This window comes from Bombus flavifrons, chromosome 13 (assembly GCF_040668555.2).
Source record: "Bombus flavifrons isolate JBK064 chromosome 13, iyBomFlav1_principal, whole genome shotgun sequence".
NCBI classification, from domain to species: Eukaryota; Metazoa; Arthropoda; class Insecta; order Hymenoptera; family Apidae; genus Bombus; species Bombus flavifrons.
In genome coordinates this window covers 10,504,557-10,517,604 of record NC_138454.1, presented here as the reverse complement: position 1 = coordinate 10,517,604, position 13,048 = coordinate 10,504,557, and the positions used below count along the sequence as shown (strand labels likewise).

General features: G+C 44.0%; 1 long non-coding RNA gene across 1 annotated transcript in view; it reads right to left on the bottom strand.

Annotated features, from left to right (window-relative positions):
* LOC138186449 (uncharacterized) overlaps positions 1–8,638 on the bottom strand; it is a 115,835-nt gene extending 107,197 nt beyond the window's left edge. The window contains exon 1 of the long non-coding RNA XR_011174880.1: positions 8,104–8,638. This is a non-coding gene — a long non-coding RNA (uncharacterized LOC138186449). The remainder of the gene's footprint in view (positions 1–8,103) is intronic.
* Positions 8,639–13,048: the final 4,410 nt, after the last annotated feature.

Below are 13,048 nucleotides of genomic sequence, written 5' to 3'. Positions count from 1 at the left end.
TATATATATATATGTATATATGATTAATCTCGACTTCTCGCGATAACGTATCGAATTCTTTGTAAAAGGTATTATTACCCGTTTCCTTCACGTTCATCCTGCTGACAGCTCGAACATGTCGGAATGCATGCAGAATCAAGCCCTTACTACGATGAGAAATATACATCGAAATAATGACATCTGACTGAATTATTGAAGGTCGGGGAACAACTCGAGTGTCTCTCGCTTCTGATAAATAAACCAGCAGCAGCAAGCACCGTGGCTAGTTATTCGATATAGGGTAAAGAGAGACCGAACTATTGATCACAATAAATATAATTCCCTTGAATGGAGCTTTACCATTGTGCATGACGGGTTCTCTCTCGTCTCAGGCGCCAGGAGTTCGTAGTCTATCGGACCGTGACGTCTGACCACACACGCTTGCTACTACTAAGACCGATCGACAGAGTAATCTCGCGTCTCTTCCTCGTGATTTTAGACTTCTGCTATTTAAAGCGAACAGAATAGTCATTTCCGCGATGGTCCTAACCACGAGACGTTGAATTAATCGTAGGTATCTTGTATAAATTTGGCTGTTTGAATTTAGGAACGTATCGTAGAGTGGATCGTTTGAACAATTCAGAAGCTATCACGGAAGCGCAAGAGCGTGAAATATCGGTCTTGATTGGATGACAGCACGATTTTGATCTATTATTGGGTAGAATCCACTTGGCGATGGACAAAAACCGAGAAAAAGAGAGAAAGACTGTGAACTGATACGAAAGACTGCCGACGGAGAGGACGCGGAATCACGAAATGGATTTAAAATGATTATTGAAACGTCACGCGTACCCATTCTTTCCAGTACCGCGGCTTATGCGCTCGTTGCCGTGCTAATTAATCGTTGTCACGGTGTTCACAGTTGTTTCCTTTTCTTTCATTTTCTCTTCTCTTTCTTTTCTTTCCTTTTTTTTTTTTGTATGTTGAAACATACACCGTTCCTTGACACGTTCGACGGTTGAAATTTCACGCTGTGAGGAGCAATTAAATTGCGGATAAATTGCAGTAAACAAATGAATAATAACTAAATTAAACGTAAGAGCATAAGTGCTCTTGATCGCGCAAGACTTTTCTATACTTCATTTCTTAATTTTTTCAAAGTGAAAAAACGATCGTCACTGTATGTAATTTTTGCTAGAACTGCTGAAAAATGGCATGACGGAACTTGCGCGATCAAGTTGATGTAAGGAAAACAAAAGGATAAGAAAGGAAAAGAAATAAATAAAAATGCAACGCAACACAAAAAAAACATAAATTGTATTTCATGGTTAGGATTCGATGGAACGAAAGTGAAACACTGGTCGCATACACCGCGTAAACCGCTCATTGACAATCGCGATGAATAATGGAGGGGTCAATTAAATCTCAATTAAACACCACCAAATAATACGATCCGCTGCTCTTTTCAGCGCTGTTCGACAAGCGAACGCGTTTTTTTTTAAATACTCGTCTCACTCACACATACACCCGCACACTCTCTTTCTCTCCCTTTCTCTCTGTCTGTGTTAAACACCGGTCGTGTGTTCATTCAGCTTGAAAAACAGCACGCAATCACTGTCGAACAACGGTTCCGTACAAATCGTAAAGGCGGCTTCATTAAAATTACAATCCATGGCCACTGATAGTCAACAGCTAACAACCGCGATTTTATTGTCGTCGAATTTTGACATGCGAAATTTTTTATGAGACTCGACGATACTGAAGTTCCACCGGTACAATTGCAAACCAATCAATTTTACTCGTCGATCACCGAGGCGGGTTAATTTTCATCGTACTTCACAAGAATCAGCGAAGGAAGGTATCACGTAACCTATTCCTCGATTCGTTAAACTTTTTCGGTGAATAACGTCGAATTTCACGGGCGGAACTCAGTACCGCCGAGTGTCTTAACGACATGATTAGCACAGGTTTCTTCTTCGATGATCACGGGACAGTCGACGAACATCTCTCCTATAACAATACTCTAATAGATGGAAATTGAAGAAACGAACCCTAAGATAATTGGAGAACATGAAGAAATTTAGAATCACTAGAATCACTTGAACCCGGTTGATTAGTGAACACATGTCAACGGGACATTCACGATGTATTACCTTATTATTGTCGACGCAGCCACGTTTATCCGGACGATAAAAAATACACGTGTCACACTGAGTCACGACGTAGTATAACACGAGGGATGATCAACGGAACAGTCGTGGGTCGAGTCGGTCACACGAGCGTAGAGTTGTACGTAGAAACACAACAGTCTCGGTCGAAGGTCGACAAACCACTGACCAACGTGACGAAGAAGCAGAGGGATCTACTGCCTTCTACCGGCAGCAGCCTCACAATGTTCTTACACACTGTACTCGATTTTCACGATACTGTCCGGTCATCTTTGTTCTATACAATCCCGAGCATCTTTCATTCACGAAAACCAACGAACGGTGTCCTGTTACGGCGGTAAACTAATCCACGATCGTTTCATCGTGACGATAACTGGCATCGACGATGTACACGGTGACGAATGCCAATCACGACACATATAGATTCCGTTTTGTTCCTCTTTCTATGTTCACGCGTCCAGCACTGAATCAAGAATCACCGTCTGTTCGCGTTCTTAATCGGTCGACCACCACTGCGCGTCGTGTCTCCTCACCTCACATCTCACCTCTGTTCAAACGATCCGTGTACACCACTGTTTCAACGTACGCGTCTTCGCAGGACGTATGCACCTCCGTGTCCTTAAGGTGCACGTATATTAGAAGAACTGACCGATGACCGCGCTCGCGTTGTTGACTGGTATACGCATCGGATGCGCGCGTGTACGTAGTATAAGAGAGCAGTGTCCGCGTGTTTCGGCACGATCGTGTGTCGTAAATAAGCGCGATGTGGATCGACCTGTATTGGTTGGGCAGTTGTGCGTATGTGAGTTGCAGTGTTGGTGCGTGTACCAGCTTATATATACATATAGAATTTTGGTCGCGCGCGCGCGTTTCAATGTACACATATGTATATGTACGGTGTGGTTGTGGGTAGTCGTATGTACGTGTATGTATATACGTGTGAGTAGGTGTAGGTGCGGACGACGCGGGAGCGCGCGCGCGCCTCTACGGTGGTTATATTACAAGGTGTACGCGTCTTAAGTGATTTCGGCCTGGCTGGTCAGCCCGGCAGCTCCGTATGATGAGGCCGCCGCTTTGCTACTGACAGACCTAAAGACCACCCTAACCCTGCAGTCGGGGACGAGGGGTTCCCCACCCCCGTCGTGAGCGGGCGAGAGAGAGACCACCCCTCCGCCGCCAGGGACTGGGGCGAATAAGCAACCCTTAGCACCCGATGCCACCTCCACGGCGGCGGCGCAAACGCACTCCTGCCTCCGAGGGTAGTCTTATCCCCACCATTTCTTCCGTAGGAGTGAGACTACCACCCCCACCCACCCCCAGACGGTCCAGCGCTGCCACCACCAGAAACCTCTATACCCCGCGACGCACGCCGCCACCGCCGCCGACGTCGACGCCGCCGCCGTTGTCGTTTCTACCCCTCCAGCTGGACTCCGAGCTTGAGAAGAACCCCTTCCAGAACCACCACCGACGAACCCCTTCTTCTCTTCGTCTCCTACGCGGCTTCTAGTCGGAGAGTCGTCTTAAGATAAAAACACGGACGATCGGGTTTTGCAGTTAACCCACTCACCCTCGCCTCGTGTACCCCTACCATCCGACAGACTTTTCCTTCTACCCCTCCTTATACCTTCTCTACCACTATCCCCTTCTCTTTCTCGATACCAGGCTACCCCTTCTTCCTAACCTCTCCTCTCTGTCTTCCTCTCTCTTTTCTCTCTATACTAGCCCTTGCAAGCAACCACGACTCAACCCAACCCCTTTTTCAATCCTCTCCTTCTCTTTTCTTCTTCACTCGATCGCACAGCCTCTTTTTCTCTCTCACTCTGACTCGACGAAACTTTCGATTCTTTCGGGGGCAACCTTCAATCCTCCCCCTCCCCGTCCACCCCCATTTTTTTCCTCTCTTCGCCGACCGATACATCGCGTGTCGACCTGTTCGACGTTATCATACCGTTCACCCTCGGAACATACATACCCCCACCTTGACCACCCAGAGTCTCCCACCAACGGGAGACGACAACAACGAGAACGACCTCGTGCTTTTTCACAGAGTCGGTATATATTGTTGTCAGTGTGTTGTTTTTTTTTTTTTTTTTTGAGGACCTTTTTTAGGCACATCGATCTTCGACGTGTACGTATTCAGTCCTGTCGTCGTGTCGCTGTGACGTGACCGGCAAGATCACTTTCGCCCCCATTTCTTCCCGATCGGACGTACCAGCTCCGAGGTTTTAGTTTTTGCCCGGATCTTTCTGGATTCTGTTTTTTTTTTGGTATTTCGGAGAAATAGTCAGGAAAGGGGTCAGGATTCGAACTTTTCGCGCTGACAAAGGACGTAAACGATGCGGGATGGACGTGGAAATTATTTGACAGGTTTAGAAGTGAATAACGAAAGATTCCCTGCGCTATTAGAAGTTTTGCGTGTTAACGAAGGGACAAGGTGTCTGATTTTAACGGAAGCGTTGACATGCAGCGTAAAGGGATGCGAAAGATTAAACTGACGATGGGTGACAGAGAAGAATGAAATATAGTCTGTGATCCCTGTTACGTTTTTGCGAGATTTATACGACTGTAGACATTTTCAACTTTGATTCGACGTCGAAAAATTTGACCAAGCGTTGAAAATTTTAGGATGCTCTTACTTGATTTTAATTTGCTTGAACTTTGCCTGATATTGCCTGAACTTTATTCAATTTTGCCTGTTGCATTTTAATATAAATTTCTGCGAAGGTGTGTATTTGAAATTTCAATGAATCTCCGTACAAGGATTACGAAATTTACTTTTAACGAATAAAAAAGATCTAACTAGATTCCATGTATAAGTTGGATGATTCGCGAAAGTAAAATAAGTTGGAACATATTTCGGTACGGAGACACGTCATCGCAGAATAAGATGAACAAAAGCAGAGTTCTCGCAGTGGAACACGTTCGTTTCTTTCCCATAGCGCGTGCCTCTACGATTTAATAGAAACAAGAATAAACGTCAATGAAACCTTTCAACGCGAAAGTAGCGTTCAGCTTTTCAAAGTAGCAGCACGGGCTTGATCAAACACATGTTCCACTATACGCGACGTATTCAATGCAACCTACGCAAAATCTGAGCGGATCCAATGATTTAGAAGTTGAGCTTGGGATCTGAACAAGATCCAATTCAAAATCGATCAAGCACATCAAGTGTTTTCTTCCTGTCGTTGTATCTGACGATCTTTCCCTGTCCAAAGTAGATGGAAAGAATCGTTGAACGAAGTTATAGAGGAAAAAAGAAAGTTACTTTTGATATTAGAAAATATCAAAAAACTTAGAACGTTCGAGAAATCACACTACGACACATCGATGTAGCTGAAAACTGGAAACATCCAGATGAAAGTCGGACATCGAAACGAAATTTTTCAGCGGGTCGAGATTTCCTATGCTTTTCAAATTGATCACCCCCACCTCGTCACGTTGTTGCACCCCACTCTGCCATCGAAATTCATTTATACTTTTACCACCACTCTACCGCCCCCGCAGGATTGTTTATGACACGATTCGTTTGATTATTAGCTGTTTATACGCGGTCATCGATCGAGTTGCCAACTGCCACGCGGCATTTCAACAACAAAACGCTTCCGAGGTTGCGTTCCATCGGTAACCCTTCCTGCATGACTGCCTGTGCATACATTCTCTTTTCTTTTTTTTTTTTTTTTTTTGCCCAACCCTTTGCTCGAACCGGCGAAACTGGTTCCACCAGATTCGTGATCGAAGCTAGATACTGATTTTCGGACCCTCAGTTCCACGAGGACGCCGCCACGATTAGGGGTCTTTATAGTATCGTGAAAGTGTCTAATTTTTCGTGCTCGATAGAGTTCTCGTGATTGCACCGAAAATCATTCTGTAAACGTTGTTTTGTCCTCCAACGCAGCCGATTCGAATTTGCGGACAAGATTATTCCTGTGGTGATTTTACGATTAGAGTCGGAAATGCTTATAAAGATTAATTTCGTTAATTTTTACGATAACATCGATCGTTCATCGAGTTTTAGACAGTTTGAGCACACTTATCGGTTTTAAATCACGATTTAAGTGTTTTAATACGACTTGATAACACGATTGATTGTGATTAAACGAAAATATGTTTTTATTAATACGGACGTGATATTTAGAGATGTTTTTATTACTTTTTAGTGTATATTAACGATTTGATACGTATGTTAGATATGATTATTCTTACTTTTCAATTTCCCGTAACGTCAGTATTATTCGCATCTTTAATCTATCATTTTACAAGTTTTATTTAAAAATGTATAATGTTATCTTTCATTATCTCGTGTTATTCATCTTTTATTTTCTAAACATGTCCCGTTTTATCTGGTTGCCGACGGAAGAGTAGTTCGGGCGTATGTATCATCTTACGTCTGACAAGAACTGACCGTATCTACTTCGAGGCGGACGATTCGTACATTTTTTATTAGACACACGTTCCACGAGTTATTTCTAATGCTCTAATAGTAATACCTTCATTACTATTCCAACATCAACCAATTTATACCATTTTACGTATATTTGATAGTAGAATGTGTTACTATAAAAATGTTCTAATAGTTTTTCACACGTTTTGATCAAAGATTTTATCGGCTCGATTTCATTCACATTTTCTTTGAAAACGACTATATTTATTCATACGCGTTTCACTGGACTTCTTGCAAATCGAATGGAAATCTTAGCTGTTAAAATATTCTCCTATTTTTTGTTTTAAGATCAGCCGCGTAGTTTTCCGATGACGAAGCCCATCGGCATATGTTTATTAATATACACGGTCTGGAATATTAATATACCGAGAATGAAACATTCATATTTGCGATATTTTAATTACGCACACACGTGACTTTGATTTTCATTATATTCGCACCTCAGCAATTGTGTTTCGATTTAATAATGACGAAATTAATACGTAATTGTCACTTTATTAACAGACTCTTATATTTACGAGAAATTTTTCCATCACACAAACGTCCAGTGACACGTGTTTTAACCGAATTCTTAGAACGAAATGTCACTTGCACTGTTTTCATACGATCGTTAGTATACGATTTGTCCCTCGTTCCGGCTAATTTTCAAAATTTATTCTCATCTCGCGATCGTATTGATTAATCGTGTTGTTTAGCTCACAATTAGCACTACCACCACTGTACACTGTCACCACGAGTGTCACCACACAATCAGAGACGCGTCTTTGCTTGAGAAATGTCTACGAAAAAGGGGAATGTATCTGTGAACGATAGACAAGCCACTTAGACCAAAGGGAAATCGCCTAATCGCGACTGAAAAATATATCCTTCACCTTCAAAAATACGCTATTTCCTATTAGATTTTACAGAAAAGAAGCAATCGAACTATAAAAGTAACTTGCGATACAACTTGAAACGAAGGAACAGAATTTTATTAATCTCACTGGGAAAATTAAAAGCACTGTAACAGGGTAATCATTTGACGATTTTGAAGAAGTTAGAGGCGAAAATAGAAAAATTCAACGGAAACACTTCTGTCGTCACTGGACGGTTTCTTTCAACCTCGCTGCAAAACTTCCTTTAGAATAAACAGATAATAGACAAGAAGAGAAAAACTTAATGGCTACCCGTTCTTTAAAAATGATATATTTAAATATTTTAAAGTACAGAGTATCACTGTTAGTCAGAATAGATCTGACAGTTCTTGGCAACGATGACATTTCCTCACGATACACCTTACAAACCTACGAAACGATCAATTTCCAATTACAAAGTATATTCCCTCGAAACATTCTAACGACGTAAATTAAAAAATTCTTCATCGTACACTGAAACACCTCGCTAGTGCCACCCCACGAGACATTCCTCGCGACCGTTCCTGTGAAAGGAAGATCGAACACCAAAAGGAGAAACGAAAGAAACGAACGAAAAAGAAAAACAAAAAAATCCTGATGATCGTTGAGGAGGTGGACTCACCTGTACGATCGCGGCGATCCCAAGAAGACGTGTTCGAGGACGTGCGTAAACGGTGTTTCACAAACGAAAACAGCGCACTGGATAGCAGTCCGTGATATCCTGTTCGTTTCCTCACAGTCACTGCCCGTTTCTTCGAAGAGGTCTCGTGTGATCAGGTCGGAGCGCGCGTGTTTCGAATGTTTTCACTCGTATTACGTGTCACACCACGTCGTCGAACTGTTTCCTTGAGCGGCGAGCGAGAACGTTACTATGTATATGTATATATAGTATATAAGAATGATCGTTTCCTTAAGAGACTTGTCTTGGAGACGCGTTGCTCGCCAAGCCGGCCCGGTCCGTTCGTTCGTGTTTGTCTTCGAATTAACAGTAAGAAATCGTCCGTCGTGTGTGTCCGTGTCCAGTCGGCTCGCGCGCGGCCCCGCTGCCTTTTTGCGTGGGGCCCGGCTGACGAACGTGGCCGATCAGCGCGCGGCTAGAGAGAGCTTGGGCTGCGTGGCGGAGCGCGAACTTGCGGGCTTGCGGGCGCACTGGCGCACACAGCATACTCGCACCGCGTAGGCGGAGAGAGGAGAAGGTCCGGCGGATGCTGTAAGCCGAAGGGAGAGAAACACGCGCGCCGGCCAGCAAGCGGAGGCAAGCCGGTGGCCCCTCTTGGCCGCTGCCCCGGACGGTGGCTCCCCTGCCGTTCGGACACGAAAGCTCGCCGCCTGCTTCTCCTAGCGAGCTGTGAGAGCCGCGTCAGTGCGATCGGATCCGACCGACCAAAGAACAGAGAAAGTGAACGCCGGATGCGCGACAGAGACTCACTTATGCGGGAATGTTTGTAACGCGAGAAAGAAGGAACGAGCCGAACGACGGCGAGGACATGACCGCCCCTTGGCACCGGCCTAGCGGCACCCGCTCTGACTGCCCCGGCAAAATTCAAGATTTATGATGAGATGTTTCTCGCGAACGTTTCACCTACCGTTCGGTCGTTGTCGCGGACCATTTTTTGTTTTTCTTTTCCAGTCTAACTTTTCTCCGATACGATCTTTGTCATAGGGAGACAGTTAGGGGCAGTGTTCGACGAGGGACGATTTTATTTTTATTCTATCAGCATGAAATTTTCTTATACGTAACAACATCTTCTAGAGATAGAGAATAATAGAAATAAGAAAAGAAGAGAAAGAAATGGTTATTAAGCTTAAGAACTTAGTACACGTTGGCCTATTCTCGTTGACTCGAAGAAATGCTCGTTGCATAGGGTAACCAGAGTCCAGCAGCCGGCACTGAATGAATTCAGAGGAAGACGATATCAACGAGGGAGTCGTTTGTGTGACGAGGAGGATCTCGATCGTGGAAGCTTGCGACGGAATCGTCGGTGGTGGGTGAACAGGTTACGCCGGGAGAAGGGGATAAATTACGAGAGGAAGATGACGCGCCGTGACGTCCACGAGGGCGTAACGAGGACGACTGCAAACGACACGAACATCCCCGATCTCGTCCGAGACGCACTCGACTGGCCAGCCGTTCAGAAGACGGAGACGGAGCTTGTGGAACGATCGCTGGTGAAAAAGAGAAAACGAGCCGCGCGGCTGGTGTGGACGAAGACGAAGAGGATGATAGAATAGACACCATTGGAACGACGGAGAGCTTTTTCGCAAGCTGACCACGCGCTCGTATGCTTCGCAACGGTGAACCGCCGAGAAGGACGGACAAACGCGTTGCACCTAGATGGACAGGAACAGAGAGCTTTTCTACTTTATCACGCTGCCCCTGTGTACGTGTGCGTGTCTACGTCGAGGTGTAATGGGGGCTTTCGAGGCGATGGTATATGCTGATATCGGATAGGCTGGACACGTGCAAGCTTCGGACGAATGCAACGGAAATTAGGCAGGCTAAGATGGTTTATGTAGGAACGTTGATTATTTCTATTTTACAAAAGAAGCATAACTGGTTACTAAGATGGTTTATATAGGAATGTAGATTATTTCTATTTTACAAAGAAAGAACAATTGGTTGCGGAAGTATAAAATGATATTTAAAATGGTACTACGACAATACTGTCATTCTAAAGCAACTTATCGTAACATAAATTATTATTCTAAAGCAAGAAAACTTTAAACTGTATTTAGTCAATTCAGAAAGTACACGATATTTTTTCCCCTTTTTAAGCTGATACGAGCCTCAGTGAACGACATTAACGATAACAATCGAGTACTTTTATGTCCTCTGGAAGGAGCGATTCATTTGATGTTGCTTCGACGAAGATAGCGCGAGGAAGAGCGCGAATGGTTTCGGTCATGCGCGATTCTCGAGAAAAGAGAGGGTAGCTATCGCTTTCGAAGCGAAACGAGGATACTCGCAACCCCACTGATGCATGCTCGTATCGAGTCTGTGTTCCTGACGGTGAGACGACTCGGTTCTGTGTCGGTGTTCCAAAGAAAAATCACCCCCGTCTGTGGAGACGTATCCGTGTGTGCTAAGGGGTTGAATCCTGCTTGTGTTGGTGAAAGGGTCGCTGGACAGTGGCGAGCTCTTGCTTAGACGGCTGATATTGGAACTAACGTAGAAACAGCTTGAATCAAAGACCTTTCCGCTCTTTGTGCGCGATTCTATTGCTGCGATTTCCCCTTTTAGCCTATTAAACCCTTGCGTATGCAACGTCGAAATATTTTTTGTTTTAATTTTAGAAAATGTTCATTCGTACTTATTTACGTATCTTAAGTCTTATTATTGAACGTTTGATTACCGTCACAAATATAATTTTTAAGCAATTTATTCGTAAAGTAAAATTTCAGATTGCTTATGTTAGTTTCTTTAAAGAAGCAAAGAAAAATTCGTTTAACTCTGTATAAGCAGTTTCGTGATCTCGATGTTTGTGCTTTTAATTCTGACGAAAACCCAGTACCCCTCGTTTTATCCCCCAAGATATGCACGAGAGGGGTTCGGTTTCTTTGTAGTCGCCGATGACGTCAGAAATGGTCAATAAAGCAGCGTAACTTCTAAGTATTTATCTATCTGAACTACCCTCGGCCGTGTCGACTCTCGCCCCTTTTTACCTCTCGGTTTACTCTAACCCCATATTCCCCTTTCCGAATGATCTCGCTTACCGCTTTGAGTTCGATTGAGCTGCGTAAAACTCTCGATCGGCCGTTCGCATTTTTATGTTCGTACATTTTGAGGTCACTTGTTGCTCTTTAATTTCATATCTCGGCCCCGGGTCGAATCCTGTTTCTCTTTTCGAAAAAAACAGCTGTTTCCGCAAAAAGAAATAGCTGCTGATCGATCGACCCGACGCAACAATTTGCGAGGATTCCTTTCTCAAGTCTTCTATGGAAAAAACCTTTATACGGTCGAATACCTTCTATTAGATAGCTTCGTCATTCGATTATCGTCACTTGTAAAGTAACGAATATTATTATCGAGTGCTCAATGAATTACGCAGTTTCGTTACAATTTCTACTACTGTTCGTCGCACAATTTTTGCTTCCCATTATGCAAACCACTTAGCTCGCTCTTCACCGAAGGTACCGTCCCTACATTTCAACTCGCCCAACTTGGCATACACGCGTACACCAATTACCATCGTGAATAACTCCGGCGATTAACAGAGCAATGCCGCGTACCAGTTTCGTCTCAAAGAAGCGAAGAAAAAAAATACTAAAAATACGATGTACATATACACACACGTATAATAGATCGATCAACGATAGAGCTACCGGTTTAAGTTACGCGCGCGTAACTGATTGGTAAAACTTTTCTCCTATTGACAGAAACAAGCGCGTGTCGGGCAAGTGGGAGGGAGGAAAAAAGGAAAGCGCAACTGACGTTGCCAGCAGCGGTTTCTTTTTTCTTCTTTTTCTTCTTTTTTTTGTTTCTTTCTTTTCTGTTTTTTTAAACTACGATCCCGGTGTTTACATGCGGCAACGGGTTGCTGGTGGTTCCTTGGCACGGCGAAACACACCCTGCAACCCCTTTGCCACCGGCAGGCTCGCAGCTGCGCACGATACCCGATCAGTAGCCGGTATTTTTATTCGCAGATTTTAAGGTCACTTGTTGCTTGTTTAGTTATGTCGGCGTACACACGATCAGTCAACATGCGCGCACACACATGCATACAGAGAGCGTGTGTGCAGTCGCGTGGCGGTGTGGTCGAGTCCGTGCCACGTATCGCGACACACGTGGACAAAGCATCGGCCAGCACCGTGTGCAAGGCGTTGCATGTATGCGATCGTGTGTTGTATACGTGCCATCGGACCGATAGGTGGACGCCCTGTCGATTTCATTTCCACCCCTACCACTGACCGTACCGTCGACCAAGCGTCGGGAAGGGAAACGTGGTGGGGATCGGTTCACTATTTTTTTTCCGGTTTTTTTCCTCCTTTTTTACAGACCGTCCGGGTTCCACCGTTGCGGTTTTTTTTGCGCAGCTTTCGCTAGTCGGCCGCCGTGACGTACTTCTCCTCTACTCTGTAACAAAAACAACAACAGGGACAACGTATCATCCGCGGCTTTTCTTTGCCTTCGCTTCTTCACCTTCGCGTTTCTTCCTCGGGATATCGTTTCGTTTCAGCGGTTTCTGTTTTTACTCTACCGTCCACCGGCACGCTGTTTAATCAGGTTCGTATTTATAGGCTGTTTTGTTTTTAAAGCAGTTACTTCGTCTCGTTTCGAGTGATTAAACCGTCAGTATGTACACAGTGTGTCTTAAAGCTAGTGCATGGATGTTTGATTCGATATTTGTGTAATTGTTTGTTTACGATAAGAATTTTACTACCTATGCTTATAAAAATATTATTTTTCCCTTTTCACGTTCTTGTCCTATCTCATTGTTGAATACCTATACGAATCTTTTAGGAACCAAACTGATCAACTACACTTTTTATAAAGTTATTAATTGCACGTTATTGAGATAAATAGTTAGTAATAATTAATTAAATGATTTTCGTAAATTTATTTATCA